The sequence below is a fragment of the Euleptes europaea genome, chromosome 14 (assembly GCF_029931775.1).
Source record: "Euleptes europaea isolate rEulEur1 chromosome 14, rEulEur1.hap1, whole genome shotgun sequence".
Classification (NCBI taxonomy): domain Eukaryota; kingdom Metazoa; phylum Chordata; class Lepidosauria; order Squamata; family Sphaerodactylidae; genus Euleptes; species Euleptes europaea.
Genome location: NC_079325.1, coordinates 24,314,447 through 24,330,402, shown reverse-complemented (window position 1 = coordinate 24,330,402; position 15,956 = coordinate 24,314,447).

The following is a 15,956-nucleotide window of genomic DNA, read 5'->3' as shown; positions in this document are numbered from 1 at the left end:
TCCCGTGAATTGTCTTTGCTCCTTTTCACGCTCCCCTTTTAGCGCTAATGGCGGCAGATCCCCATTCCTGGCAATTCCACGTAGTGTTGGGAGTCTTTTGTTTGCTTAAGAGATTGCACTTTTTTTAAATTAAGATAAGTATTTAGTAAGCGTAATATATATATTTGCAGCTTTTAAAAATATTATTTGTTTTTCCATCTGTGCTTTAATATAAATTTAAGCAAGGAGTTTTGGTTTTTTTGGGGGGGAAAATTAAGAAAATAATACTCACCTGTGTTTCAGTTCTACGAAACATTTGCAGCTCATTGCTATTCACTTGAGTCTTCCTTCCCCCCACCCTGTGCTCATGATGATCATTTTTAAAAAAATCATTTTGGGTTTTTTTTTTTAGGGGAAAAAAAAGAGAAAAGTGTTTTAAATTTTTTTTGCAGGCTGTGTAAGCATGTTTTTTCCTGTGGGAGCTCGCTCCGCTTGTGTGTGTGTGTGTCTGTTTTAATGAATGTCATATGTAAATGCTTCAAAGAAATGACATTGAACATGGAATTAACTTACCGCAGTGACTTGATGCTCTAAAGGGAAAAAAATATTTAATAAACAAACAACCATGTAGAATTTACTACTAGCTGGATTTTAACCCTTGGATTTGTGCTTGTGAAGGAGCTGTAAGTGCTAAGCTGATCATGTGTGTAGGCAAAAAAAGTCCAGAGATTGGACCATTCTCCCAATGGTGCAAATAATGGCATAAAATGAGTCTTTGTGTTTTTTCTTCCTTACAAACTCTGTGTTACATTACTATGGGAGCTCCTAATAAAGACAAAATGTTGTTGTTTCAGCTTGAGCGTCTTGTGTGCCTCGGCAATTGGTGTGGTGTGCCAGTCTGTAATCTCTTGATATGTGGCTGCCTTATACTGGTTCCTAACATTGGTCTGTCTGGCTCACCGTTGTCTTCTGTGGAAGGGCCTCAGAAAGAAAGGTCTTTCCTAATTTGAAATGCCAGGGAGTGAACCTGCAGCCTTCAGAATGCAAAGGCACTCAGCCACACACCCCATCTTCAGGGAAATCCTTTTTTTTTTTTTTGCATTATCTTGGCTTTTATCTCCCCCTCCCCCCAACCTGGCCCAGTCCCCAACACACACCTTATTAAATGAAAGTACAATAAAATCATTCATGTTTAGTGGTGGAGAATGGAGCTCAGTGCCGATACTTTGGTTCCCTGGATTTTTCAGTTTCGATGTGAAAAAAAATATAAGAACATAAGAAAAAGCCATGCTGCATCAGACCAGGGCCCATCAAGTCCAGCAGGTTGTTCACACAGTGGCCAACCAGGTGCCTCTGGGCAGCCCACAAACAAGACAACTGCAGCAGCACCATCTTGCCTGTGTTCACCAGCACCTAATACATTCGGCATGCTCCTCTGATCCTGGAGAGAATAGGTATGCATCATGACTAGTATCTATTTTAACTAGTAGCCATGAATACCCCTCTCCTCCATGAACATGTCCACTCCCCTCTTAAAGCCTTCCAAGTTGGTAGCCATCACCACATCTTGGGGCAGGGAGTTCCACAATTTAACTGCGTTGCTTGAAGAAATACTTTTTATCAGTTTTGAATCTCTTCCTCCAGCTTCAGCAGATGACCCCGCGTTCTAGTATTATGAGAGAGGGAGAATGCCCAATCCTTGACTTTTTCTGATGAACCAGGTGTCAAAACCTTCAGGCCGAGACTTTCTTATTATCTATCTGACAGCCTTTGAGATGCCGGTGATTGAAACTGGCACCTTACGCGGGCTAATACTACTGTCCCTGGCATTACTCCTAACCATTGAGCCTGCCCCCTCCCAACACACTGATGTATGGCAATTGAGTATCCATGGCACAATATTGGAAAATATGGCAATGGACCCAGTTAGGCTTCCTCTGGGCTGACGCAATGGATGAGTTTCCTTGGAAGGAAGTGGGATTTGAAACTTTACAAGACCGTTACCGTAAGGCAGAAGAAGAAAAGCTTAAGCGGAATTACATAGTGCACATTATGGCACTTCCATCAAAACTAGGGTTCCCCTTTAAGTTTTCTCCTGTTCTAGGAGGACCTCTTGCTACACATTGCAGTTCCACTGTGTCATGCGTCTCCTTGCCCCTCCCCACCAGTGTCAGCCAATGATGTGGAATGGGATGAAGAAATCTCAAAACAGGCTGGTTGTGAGGGATAAAATGAGTTAATCCGTTATACAGCATGGTGAGCTCTTTGGAGAAAAAGTGGGATATAAATGTGTGCAATTCTATGAATTTATGGGGAGAAGCCTATGGTGGGCAACCTAAAAGCCAAATGTAACATGAAGTTGTGCCGGAGCATTGGAACGAAACCTTGCAATGCATTGTTTTAACATCTTGGTTTAGAGTGTGCATAAGTTGTCCCATGGTATCCAGAGGTTGGAATCCTGAGGATTGCAAAGTTCCACTATTGCAGAAGTCTCTACGGGTTGAGTATCCCTTATCCGGACTGCTTGGGACCAGAAGTGGTCCGTATTTCAGATCTTATTGTATTTTGGAATATTTGCACATACCTAATGACGTATCTTGGGGATGCGACCCGAGTCTCAACACGAAATTCATTTATGTTTTATATATGTTTTATAAATACTTTATACACAAAGCCTGAATGCCATTTTAAACAATATTTTTAATAATTTTGTGTGCACTGAACCATCAATGGCACTGCTGAGGGTCTGTGAGTATTGCCTGCATGCCGCCTCAAAAGGTCGGTGTTCGGATCAGTCCAGATATCGGATGTCCGGATAAGGGACGCTCAACCTGTAGTAAACATAAACTCCCATTTTGTGAGTCTTGTTATAAGTGCAGCTTGCAAGAATATTTTTACACCCCTTTTTTGGGTGACATAGATGATCATATATGAGAGCCCGATCTATTTCTATGGTATCAGGCTCTGAAAGACAGTTTTCCCCTGGCTACAGAGCCATCTGAGGTCAAGGTGGGGCTGGTGTGTGAATCACCCTTGATTCCATCCCCTCAAATAATTTACAGAAATTAACTTTTTAATTTGCGACATGAAAACTTTGCCCTACAGCGTGAGTTTGTTTTTAGACTATCTGAAAAAATAACGGTGCCCAATGGAAATGTTGCACTCCAAGGTCCACCTTCTTAACCCACCAACCTCTGTACCACTGACGTTGGTTGATTTTGTTCCCCCAAGATCTGAATTTCTATTTTGTATTGTTTCATCATAAGGTTTTCAAGGTAAAGGTTGGTCAGAAGTGGTTTACCAGTGCTGCCTTCTGCGCAGTGCTAACCAGGGTTAGCTGTAGTGGCACTGCCATTGTCTACGAAAGATCCTCCGCCAATGTCACCTTTCGCTACTGCTGCTGCCCAGTAGCTAACCTTCAAGGATTCCTCTGCCCCCATCAGCTTTGGAACTGCCTGTTCTCTTCTGCGGATGTGGCCATGGATGATGCATCTTCGTCTGGTGTCTCAGCTGAGACCATTCCGTCTTGAGTGACTCTGCTAGGAGTTTAGTCTCTTGATAAGAGTCTAGACCAGTGATGGTGAACCTTTTAGAGACCGAGTGCCCAAACTGCAACCCAAAACCCACTTATTTATCGCAAAGTGCCAACATGGCAATTTAACCTGAATACATCTGCAGTCTGGAGATGAGCTGTAATTCCGGGGTGGGGGGGTGTCACCAGGTCCCACCTGGAGGCTGGCATCCCTACTGTCGGGTGCTCAGACCCCGAAAGCGTTGCAGGTCTGGAAAGGGACCCCGGGCTTGGATCTGCCTATCCAACTGCAGGTCAGCGCGGCTCCTGGGAGGCTGGCAACCCTCGGCGCCACCCTGCCCGCCGTCCCTGTTCCCTCGCCTGAGGTGAGAGGGGGGCATCGGGGGGCTCCCCCTCGCCCCTCCATCTAATTATTAAAGCACCATTACACGCCGGAGTCGGGCAGCCACGGCAGGGCTAATCCCATTAAGTGGCCTGAGAACGCTGACGGCTCCTGTCGTGGCTCCGCTCCAGCTGTGGCGGGCCCATTGTCCGCCCCTTGGCCCCCGCCACCCGGGGGGGGCCCAATCCCTCACGTGACGGCCGGGAGGTACAGGGGGTACTCGCGTGCCGTAACAAACTCAGGCAAACTCTGTGCTGGGGCGATGGCTCGCATGCCCACAGAGAGGGCTCTGAGTGCTCCCTCTGGCACGTGTGCCATAGGTTCGCCACCACTGGTCTAGACCCCTTACGGTATTGCTCTCAGCTTCCCTGACACACACAAACCCCCCTCACCACGTTAAGGTGTGCATCCAAATTTGCAAGACCTGAGCAAGGCTGTCAAAGATAGGACATTTTGGAGGACATTGATTCATAGGGTCCCCATGAGTCGGAAGCGACTTGATGGCACTTAACACACACACACAAGATCTGAATGGCAGGGTACCATTGGCTACTGATCTTGTACACTTTTTGGGAGATCACTGTAAGACTTACAGATTCTGCTGAAGAAGCCTGTTGGCAAAACACATAGGGAATTTTAACTGAGTAATAAAATACATGTTTACTTCATTTTGCACCATCGGCCTTGGCCTTTTTTTTTTTTTAATCTCTTAATACACAGTTCATCATACATAACATTGGTGATGAGGATTACTTTATAGAGGCTCAAAGCATTTCAGGTACATGATCTTAATAGACCTCTATAGACCTGCCTTTAATATCATCCTGTCCTATCAGAAGAAGAGTTGGTTTTTATACCATGCTTTTCTCTACCGTAAGGAGTCTCAAACTGTCTTACAATCACCTCCCCTTCCTCTCCTAACAGACACCTTGTGAGACAGGTGGGGCTGAGAGAGTTTGGAGAGAACTGTGACCAGCCCAAGGTCACCCAGCAGGCTTCATGTGGAGGAGTGGGGAATCAAACCTGGTCCTCCAGATAAGAGTCTGCCGCTCATGTGGAGGAGTGGGGAATTGAACCCAGCTCTCCAGATTAGAGTCTGCCACTTGACTACTACACCATGCTGGCTTTCAATCAGATGATGTATCTAATTCTCAACTTGGTCCCACCATGCTGATCAAAAAATCTACACAATGGGGCCCACCTAGGGATAAGGAAGATGTTTTTGCAAACCTGTAAGAACCCCTAGTTTCCTCTCCCAGGTTTGCAGAAAAATCTGAAAATGGTGGTGGTGGTGGGAGTTAAATTGAAAAGAAAAAAGAGTATAAACTGATGTCCGTGGATGCAAAGGCACAAAGGGGGGAAAGGATGTTTGGGGAGGTATTTTGCCTTGCTTGGCCCCCTACTAGGTGACAATGTGGACCAAACTAGCAAATGGGGAGGGAGAAGACATGGTGACCAAATGGGGTGGGAGAAAAGATATGAGAGACATGAGGGAAAATGTATGTGGGGGGATTCTTGGTCTGCATTGGGGTAGGTTTTCCCACAAGCTATTGCAGATCCCTTGCACTCAGGGCAGGGCACATGAGTCTTCCTCCATTTTGTCCTCACAACAACCCTGGGAGGTATGTTAGGCGGAAAAAAGTGACTTGTCCAAGGTCACCTAGCAAGCTTCATGGCACTGTCAGCATTCAAACCCAGGTCTCCCAGATCCTAGTCTGACACTATAACCGTTTATCAGTTCCAGTGGAAGGGAGAGCTTAAGTGTCACCTTCCACCCAGTAGCTTGCCATGGTCACTGCTCATATTTTTTAAAAAGTATTTTAATTGGAAGAGTGCAATAATAAATTATCAAAATATTATTTAAAAATAGTGGTTTTGGCAAACTACAAACAATAAAGTCATGCCTTCCCTGAGGAACCAGCTCTTATAATTTCCAATTGATTTATGAATACCACAAGAACTAGACAGCCTCTGAGGACAGGAAGTAATTTATCAAGCTGGAAAAAGAAGGAAGTACTGAAAACTTTAAAAGGCATTTCTTGGAAATATCCGGTGCACATTGTCTATATCAGACAGCCTCACAATTGCAGTCCTTTTTGAAAGTTTAAAAACCAGGTCTGAAAACTTTCAAAAAATAACTCAGGTTATTGGACTTCTTGGGTTGTCTCCCATCCAAGTACTGACCAGATCTGATCCTGCTTAGCAACCAAGAGCTCATGAGATCAGTCTAACCCACCCAGCTTAGTTTTAGTTGAGAAATTTCTCCTTTTCAAAGCAATAGATGGTTTTTGACATCTCCCAGAATTACAGCTGGGATCAGTTCCCCTGGAGAAAACGGCCACTTTGGAGGATAGCCTCTATGGCAGAGGCATCAAACATATGGTCTGCAGGCCGGCCCCTTGAGAGCCCTTCTCTGGCCCCCAAGCCAGCTGAGGCAGCCACTTCCCCCAGTCTAGATCTGGGCTGGCGAAACATTAGGATTGCCAACTTCCGGTTGGAAAATACCTGGATATTTTTGGGGCTGAGCCTGAGAAGGGCGGGGTTTGGGGGAGGGGAGGGACTTCAATGCCATAGAGTCCAATTGCCAAAGTGGCCATTTTCTCCTGGTGAACTGACCTCTATTGGCTAGAGATCAGTTGTAATAGCAGGAGACCTCCAGCTAGCACCTGGAGGTTACTATAAGTGGAAACACCTGTGCCACAATTAATATAAATTGAAGAAAATGGCGGCACGAAGGCTCAAAGAAAACAACTGTGTTGAATAAAGCAATTTAGTAGAAAGGTATACAGGCATTAATCTCATGCCCATAAAAATTATACAATAATACAATTACAGACCAATATATAGTCACAAGTATCAATCACTATAACAAACCAAAACACCCATAATGGTAACTCCCGCCCGGGAGAAAACTATAGTCCAAAGTAAAACCACCGAGGTGGGAACCTCCAGACGAGGAGTCGTGGTTCATAAACTGAGGAAACCTCCCGTGCGAGGGAGTGCAATAGTCCAACTGTGACCAAAATAAGGAATTTCCCAACCTGGCAATGGCAGCCCTGGCCAAACTAGATATGCTTTCTTAAAAAATGTTGGCCTTGAGAAACTTGATGTGGAGCACCCAAGATGTGGAAGTAACTGTACCCCCCGAGGTTGCCAACCTCCAGGTACTGCAAGAAAGTAACAGCAAATCGTTTTGCTGTTACTTTCTTGCAATCCCCTTGTACAGCAAGCTAACTTGTTTTGTAATAACCTGCAGGTACTAGCTGGAGATCTCCTGCTATTACAACTGATCTGCAGCCGACAGAGATCAGTTCACCTGAAGAAAATGGCCGCTTTGTCAATTGGACTCTATGGCATTGAAGTCCCTCCCCTCCCCAAACCCCATCCTCTTCAGGCTCCACCCCAAAAACCTTTCGCCAGTGGCAAAGTTATACCTGGCATCCCTACCCCCCCATGCTGGTTTGGCATAGGAAAACTGCTGGGGGAGGGAAGGCAGGAGCCCAGTCAAGCTGTCCTTTATTTTTTTTTAACAGCCATTCCCCAGAGCACGTCTAGTTTGGCCCTCAGAGATGGGCTCGGTTCAGCCTTTCTCTCTGCCTACCCTACCTCAGGTATGGGCTTTACATCCCAAGGTCACTCCCTCCTTCGGCATCTCCCAGTAAGCTCTTGGATAGATGCAACAATTAACAACTGTATTGGAAACCACAAATGAGTAAAGACATAAAATAGGAGAATCTTGGGACGCTAGGTGGCAGCAAGAGCTGCAGAATGAAAAATGAAAACCGGCTTCGCTGTAAAAAGTAATGTGCACGCATGTCAGAAATCAGTGTGTGTATTTCCAGCCGGAAATTGCTGGAAATGCTCAGAAATCGAGGGGACTTTCTTTCATCAATGGTGGACTTGCAAAAAAAAAAATAAAAAGTCAACAATTTTGGAAGATGATACATAAAAGAACCCAAGACATCTTGCAAATACAATTTGAGCTAAATCCTAAATTTATGCTGTTGGGAACTGTCTCCTCACAAGTGATCCCAATTCATAAACTACTCTTTCAATATGCAACTACTGTACGCCTCATATTGGAAAGACTCTAAGATACCCACAATGAACAAATGGATTTACAAACTACTTGATTTTGCTTCGATGGCAAAACTAACATGTTTGAAAAAACAACAACAACAACCATTAGACGACTTTAAGCGCAAATGGCAACCACTATATGACAAATATGCTTCAACAATGAATCTTGCTAATTACATTTAATATACCAACTTGTTATGTATATTCTAATGCTGATCTAAATAGTGCTAGCTGTTAACAAAATTATTGATAGTATTAGTAGAAAAGATATTAACAGCTGATTAAGTTAGGTTTATAAAAGAACGTTGTATATTTCGTTAGATACTAAAGGGTGTATCCAAAATCCAACTAATTCATGAGACATGTTTAAAATGATTGGGACAGCTTGGACACAGAAATCTTAATGCTTTTCCCCTTTCTCCTCCCTACCCCTCTTTTATTTTTGTACCCTTAAAAACCTTCAATAAAATATTCTTTAAAAAGAAAGAAAGAAATCAGTGTGTGTAGATTGTACATAGCTACAGGTGAACAGAATTGTCTACTCATTTGGCCTGTGCAATCGCCGTGTGTTTTCCCTTTCTCTCATCACTGCTATCACCGAAACTACAATCCTTTTCTCTCCTACAGATTTAGATCATTGGCCTTTGGACTGATGGTTTGGGATCCAGTTTTATTGCTTTCTTGTATTTATCATGCTGGTCTTTACTGCACTGTTTTCTAATCCCGTAATCCTCCTCGAGTCTCAACGACAACAACAACAAAAAGGCAGAGTCAGACTATACTTGAAGTAAGTAAATACTATGTCCATCCTACTCCACAGGGTTGTTGTGAGCATAAACTAAAATAAGTGGAAACCATGAATGCTGCCTCAAGCTCCTTGGAGGAAGGGTGGGATAAAAAAGGGATCAATACCTTACAAGTTATTGGTGTTCATCAGTAGGGTTGCCAGGTCCCTCTTTGCCACCAGCGGGAGGATTTGGGGGGGGAAGCCTGAGGAGGGCGGGGTTTGGGGAGGGGAGGGACCTCAATCCCATAGAGTCCAATTGCCAAAGCGGCCATTTTCTCCAGGTGAACTAATCTCTATCAGCTGGAGATCAGTTGTAATAGCAGGAGATCTCCAGCTAGTACCTGGAGGTTGGCAACCCCATTAATCAGTGGAATGGTTGTTTTTTGTTACTGGCCACTTTGAGCATGACAAAAACAGTCTGGTGATATTTTAAAGAAACACACTTTCCTAGGATCAAGCAGGAGTGCTGGAATTAAGGTGTGAACCTTCTCCTAAAAGAGAAGTCCTTGCTCCTATTCTTTCATTAATTTTACATTTCCCATTTGTCAGGGTGGACAAGTTAACTGTGCTGAGGACTTAAAAAAAGCATTTGTTACCCCCAAAACAGCAGTTTACCTGAGCAGAGCCTGAATAGACTCTGCCATTGCAAATTAGCTTTTTCAGCATGCATGCACACAAAAGCAGCGTTATTGATTTGACTGGAGGCCTTTGGAGTTAGTGGGCTTTGCAACTAGAATGGCATTGAATATTTATGAATGGAAGTGCTCAGGGCCAGGACTCCTTGTCCTGCCTGACCACAGGTTGTTCATGTCTTTGAATTATGCTGATGCCTGGTGTGGTCAATGAAGTGATACTGAGCTGATATCAGAAGACTGGCAGAAGCCACAGAGATGGGTTTCCAAACTGACAATTCACTAGAAGCTAGCAGTCACTCCTGATGGAGTAAATGCTAAAGCTTCAACGAGGGATTCAGGATTGTTCGTACGCAGCTCATCTCTAGAGGATGAATGGTTCATAGTAATTGTAATTATCAGAGTATTTTCAGTGGACGGACTGTGAGTTTAATGACTTCATGGACTGAGCATTGGAGTTCACCGAAGGGTGCCCATTGGGGTGAGTGTGTAATTGAGTTGCCTGTCAGTTTTTATTATCCATGAATTTGTAGTTCTCCAAGATGGGAGTAGAGAATTGTGTATTAATAAGGGGCCAGAGCTCAGATCTGAATGAGCTGGAATGTAATTTAATGTGGTGAGTGTGTATATATTTAAGCGTTATTGTATTTTTGCGATGGTAGAACAGATTCTTTTCCAGTCAAGACATCCACTGTTGGGTCCTTCTTCTCATTCCTGCGTTAACAGGGGGGAGGTGGCTGGAAGCATAGGTCAGGGCTGCTGAGATGGTTGGCTAGTCTGACCAAAGGAACAGTGGAGTAACCTGTCGTAGTGGTGAACGGCAGTGTGAACTAATGGGTAGGTGAAACTGGATGAAGTTAATCAGGAATGAAGAGTGAACCAAGAAAATGCATTCAATGGTGCAATTCTGAGTATGCTTACTAGGAAGTACGTTCCACTGCACTTAAAGTTCCAAATAAACATGCATTAGGCAGAAAACTGTACTGGAGACTGTAGTGATGAAAACTACAAGCCCTCCATGAGAAAACCCAGGATGAAAATCTATAATGCTTGCTTGGCGTCTCTGCTCATGTCAAGAAACTCTGAAGGGCTGGTTTCAGCTCGTATTTAGCATCTGTCTTAACTAGGGATGTTACCCTATTTAATGATGACTCTGGAGGCAGCATGGTGTAGTGGTTAAGAGCGGCTGACTCCAATCTGGAGAACTGGGTTCAATTCTCCACTCCTCCACATGAAGCCTGTTGGGTGACCCTGGGCCAGTCACAGTTCTCACAGAACTCTCTCAGCCCACACAGAGGCAGGCAATGGCAAATCACCTCCAAATGTTCTCTAGCTTTGAAAACCCTATGGGGTTGCCATAAGTCAGCTATGACTTGATGGTGCATGTGCGAGCGCACGCACACAGGTCCAGTTAAAAAGCTCACTTTTTGATGGTCTCTCCAGACTCTCCAAAACTGAAGATGTCCAATTTGCCACTAGAACTGTTTTTGCATCTGTTGCATATAAATCAGGGTGTGCCAGCCTTTTCTTTAACTGAGCTATTTCTAAGTAATGAAAAATACCTCGAGCTACTTTCCCTCCTCCCAGCAAGTACCCAGTTTTGTTCTGTGCTAGAAACAGAACATGGACTAAGAGGAGGACCAGAAATGAAGATGTCAGCTAAGGAGCCCGGAGAAAATTCCTAATAAGGGGTTTTCTACTACCAAAATGCCATAGATGGGGACCATGTGTGCCACACTGAGCTCATTAAAGAAAGGGTGAGGTAAAAGGTCCTAATAAATAAATAGTTGTGCCTGAGGGCTTGGCATCAAATGATGGTTCAGCTTCTAGTGATCTTCATTGAGTGTTGGCCTGGGGTTTTTGCCATATGAAGCAGTAGGGAGTGACTGGCCATAACAAGCGCTCTCCCAGCCCCGCAAATGAAAGCCTTCTGGATGAATCCAGGCAAGACATTCCTGTCTGGATTGGACAAGCGCATAACCCGTATGGTAGACTGGTACCAGTGTCAAACTGGAATTGGGGAACCCCCTCGAATTCAAACCCCCTCTCGGCCACAAAGCTCACTAGGTGACTTTAAACTCATCTGTCTCTCCTCCTAGTCTATTTCAGCAGGTTGTGGTGAGGAAAAAATGGAGGAGAGAACAAAGTACATCCTCTTGGGCTCCTTTGAGGCAAGGGGGGGATTAAAAATCTGATCACCATTTATGAAACCTAATTGAAAACCTCAGTCCTAAGCATATGAAACTTCCTCACAAGAGGGCTCCAGAGGTACGTTGTTTAACTGTGTATTACTCTTTCTGAAGTCAACGATTTGAGAACTGTGAACCTCTTATAAGTACTCAGAGCCAAACATGGTGAGATATGTGGGACAGGCACAGGTGTAGAAAGGACAGCCTCTAGCAACACCGAGTTAACAATTTTCAAGTGGAAGAAGCTCACAGAAGACAGAATAACAGTGAGGTCCGAACTAGACGAAATGTGTGAATAGGTTTCCCTTAAAAACAAAACCCTGAAATATAGTTGAAGGGGATTGTAGATGTAACCAGAGCAAGGCAAGGGGGAAATAATGATTAATTTTCCTTCACAGGTCTTTTATCCAATCAAAATCATTCAGCAACAGCTGTCTAATCTGCACGTGTTTTCCTGTTGTGGGGACAAAACAGCAGGAATTGAGCCATTTTGATCAGAAAAAGACTTGTGTCTTCTCCCTCTCAGTGGTAGAGCATCTGCTTGGCATGCAGAGGGTCCCAGGTTCAACCCCCGGCATCTCCAGTTAAAGGGACTAGGCAAGTAGGTGATGTGAAAGACCCCTGCCTGAGACCCTGGAGAGCCGCTGCCAGTCTGAGTAGACAATGCTGACTTCGATGGACCAAGGGTCTGATTCAGTATAAGGCAACTTCATGTGTTCCCTCCCCGCAGAAGTGGGCAGGAATGCTTTTTACCACCTTAAGCAGGTTCAGTAATTGCGCCCATTCCTGCAGAGAGCAGACATGGCTTGCTAACATCCACAGTAGATGACTATAACATGCTGTATGTGGGGGTTGTATTTGAAGACTAAAGTTGCTAGCTCAGAGTTGGGAAAACCCTGGAGATTTTGGGGGCAGAGCCTGAGGAGGGCAGGGTTTGGAGAGGGGAGAGACTTCAATGCCATAGAGTCCAATTTGCCAAAGCAGCCATTTTCTCCAGGTGAACTGATCTCTATCAGCTGGAAATTAGTTGTAATAGCAGGAGATCTCCAGCTAGCACCTGGAGGTTGGCAACCCTATTGAAGACTGTCTGGAAATGTAACTGGTTTCAAAAGAGTTTCCTCTTGTTGCCGATGTCTCTCTGAATCTATTTAGGGTGACCAACTCTGGCTTGGGGAAGTCGTGGAGATTTGGGGATGGTGCCTGCAGAGGGAGTGCAGCAGGAATGTGACTTGGATCCTAAGCAGTGTAAGTGGTAATGTGCTTGAGGACAGCAATTTTCCCACTCTCCCCCCCTTACAGAAGGCTTCTTTGGCACCCAAAATCATTCTCCTTCAGGCAGACCCAGCCAAACAGCATGTGGGGCCAATGGGAATTCTGCAGCAGAAGGGGGGGGGGGATCAGCAAAGATTGCCTTCCCTTCTCACACAAACTGGAAAATGGCTGCTTTGGGGGAGGGATGCTACTGCCCCGATGGAACAACACCATAGGATCCAAGCTTAGATGTGCTGCGTGTGAATCTTTTTTAAAGATCACGTTGAAAAGATTGTGTGAATCTTTTTAAAAGGTTTAATTTCTCTATGTAACCCACCTTGAGTAACATTTTAATGGCTAAAAAAAGGCAGGGAACAAATTTCTGATGTAAGAAAGTAAATAAAGCTATGTGATGCCACCTGCTCGAAGTCTTGTTTGCCAAGTAGAATTCCTTCTAAGAATGGATAGGTTCAAGGTTTGGGCTGAATGCCATATCCCTGGCCACAAAAACTTGGCTAACACAAACTGTTCTTCAAAGCAGCAGGTATTTTAAGAAGTGGGGTCAGGAAACAGCCTCACTAACTTTCATCATGTGGATATAGGGCTGCCAGCTCTGGGTTGGGAAATACCTGGAAATTTTGGGGGTGGAGCCTGAGGAGGGCAGGGTTTGGGGAGGGGAGGGACTTCAATGCAATAGTGTCCAATTGCCAAAGCCATTTTCTCCAGGTGAACTGATCTCTATTGGCTGGAGATCAGTTGTTAAAAGCAGGAGATCTCAAGCTAGTACCTGGAGGTTGGCAACCCTAAGCTTCACCCAGTGACGACATGGCAGAGGTGAAATTTGATTGGGTGATGTTCTGATTTGTAGGGCAGCCTCTTATCCAGCAAGTTGCACCAGCTCTCAGCTTGCTTTCCTTCTAATGTCATGATGTTCCACACCTCTCTTGTTAGTGGAACCAATGACTGGAGTGTTGGAAGGGGTGGCGTTGCAGAATCGGGGTCAGCCTCATTGGGCATCAAGTGGCTGATAGTTTTGTAAGACACTTTCTGGAGCAATTGACAGTACTTGGGTTTTGATGGAATTTTGCTAAGCATTTAGTAAGAATAAGGAAGAAAGAGAAGCCTGGCCCCCATGCAGATGTGGCTAGTGGGACATGAGCCCTTGGAGATAGCTCACAGAAGACACAAGAAACATCATTGAGGTCTAGTACTTTAATCCAAGATTGCTATCTTTTGTTTTGGCTCATAGAATCATAGAGTTGGAAGGGACTTCCAGGGTCATCTAGTCCAACCCCCTGCACAAGGCAGGAAATTCACAACTACCTCCCCCACTCACCACCAGTGACCCCCACTCCATGCCCAGAAGATGGCTAAGTTGCCCTCCCTCTCATGAACTGCCTAAGGTCATAGAATCAGCATTGCTGACAGATGGCCATCTAGCCTCTGCTTAAAAACCTCCAGGGAAGGAGAGCTTACCACCTCCCGAGAAAGCCTGTTCCACTGAGGAACCACTCTAATTGTTAGTATTGTTCCACAGGTTTTTTTAACAGCCTCTGAGGGCTAGACTCTTAAAAGTACAAAAATTGGATTTTTTTCTGTAATCACAGCACTCTGTAAGGAAAACTTACTCCTAGTTGAGGAATGTTGAATCACTGAGAAACCGATGCACTGATATTTGGCGTTCCCAGGAAACAGCATTTGATCCCCACACAGTGTTTAACATTACCTGTTGTTAAATCTCCCTAACAATTACTATTCGCAGTGTGCATCACCCAAGTGTGTTTTTGGCCCTTGATGACATCACGACACTCCATCCTCAGCCAAAATCTTAAGTGCTCCCTCTCTGTGCATCCCTCTCCTTGGGAGCAAGACCGCTGTGATGAATGTTAATGACAGCTGTGCCTCGGCAAAGAGCCTCTTTATCGTGGCGTGCTGTCAGCCTTCCTTGGTAGCTATGGAAATGGCACCTTACGCTTCCCTCCCCCCAAGTTCCTTTTCAGACGTAAGCACTGGAAATAGAACCAAGGGGATAAACACAGCTGATGGACCAGGCAAGATGCTGAAGAGGAAGAAGGCAATAATTCTTCAGCCATTTATTGGGAGAAGATGCTGCTGCTGTTGGCACCTGGAGAGCCCTCAAGTAGAAGGAGGAAAGAGAGAACGCATAGCTCAGCAGTGGAGCATAGGCTTTGCATGCAGAAGGGTCTGGGTTTAATGCCTGGCATCTCTAGCTAAAGGCCCTTGGGCATCAGATGGTGGGAAACACCCTTCTTTGTCAGAGACAGTGCTAGAGTTACCAGGTCCCCTCTGGCCATCAGCGGGGGATCGGGGTAGGGTTGCCAGATGCAGGTTGGGAAACTCCTGGAGATTTGGGGATGGAGCCTGGGGAGGACAGGGACCGCAGTGGGGTACAATGCCACAGAGTCCAACCTTCAAAGCATCCATTTTCTCCAGGGAAACTGATCTCTGTAGATGAGCTGTAATTCCAGGGGATCCCCAGGTCCCACCTGGAGGCTGGTATCCCTAGATCCTGCTTTGTATGTTGATGGTCCCAGGTTTAACCTATAGCATCTCCAAAGGCTGTTAACCTGGGCAATAACTTTTGCCTGAGCTTTGGAGAACTGCTGCCAATCAACCTGTCTATCTCTCATCTTGATCCCATCTTCCCTCCAAGGAGCTCAGAGGGGCATACATGGCCCTCCCTCTGGGTTTGATTCCCCACGCCTCCACATGAGCAGCGGAGGCTAATGTGAACAGGATTTGTTTCCCCACTCCTACACACAGAGCCAGCTGGGGACCTTGGGCTAGTCACAGCTCTGTTAGAACTCACTCAGCCTCACCTACCTCACAGGGTGTCTGTTGTGGGAAGGGTAAGGGGAAGGGAAGGTGATTGTAAGCCGGTTTGAGACTCCCTTAAGTGGTAGAGAAAGTCGGCATATAAAAACCAACTCTTCTTCTTCTTCCCCTCTTCCATTTTATGGGACAGGCCACGCTTGACGAGAGTGACTGTTCCATGAAGCCTCATAGCTGAAGTCTGCAGTTGGATCTCCCAGTCCTAATCTGCTATACCAGGCTGTCTTAGTGTTAGAAACAATGCTGAATGAACCAGCGGTGCCTGTCAGTG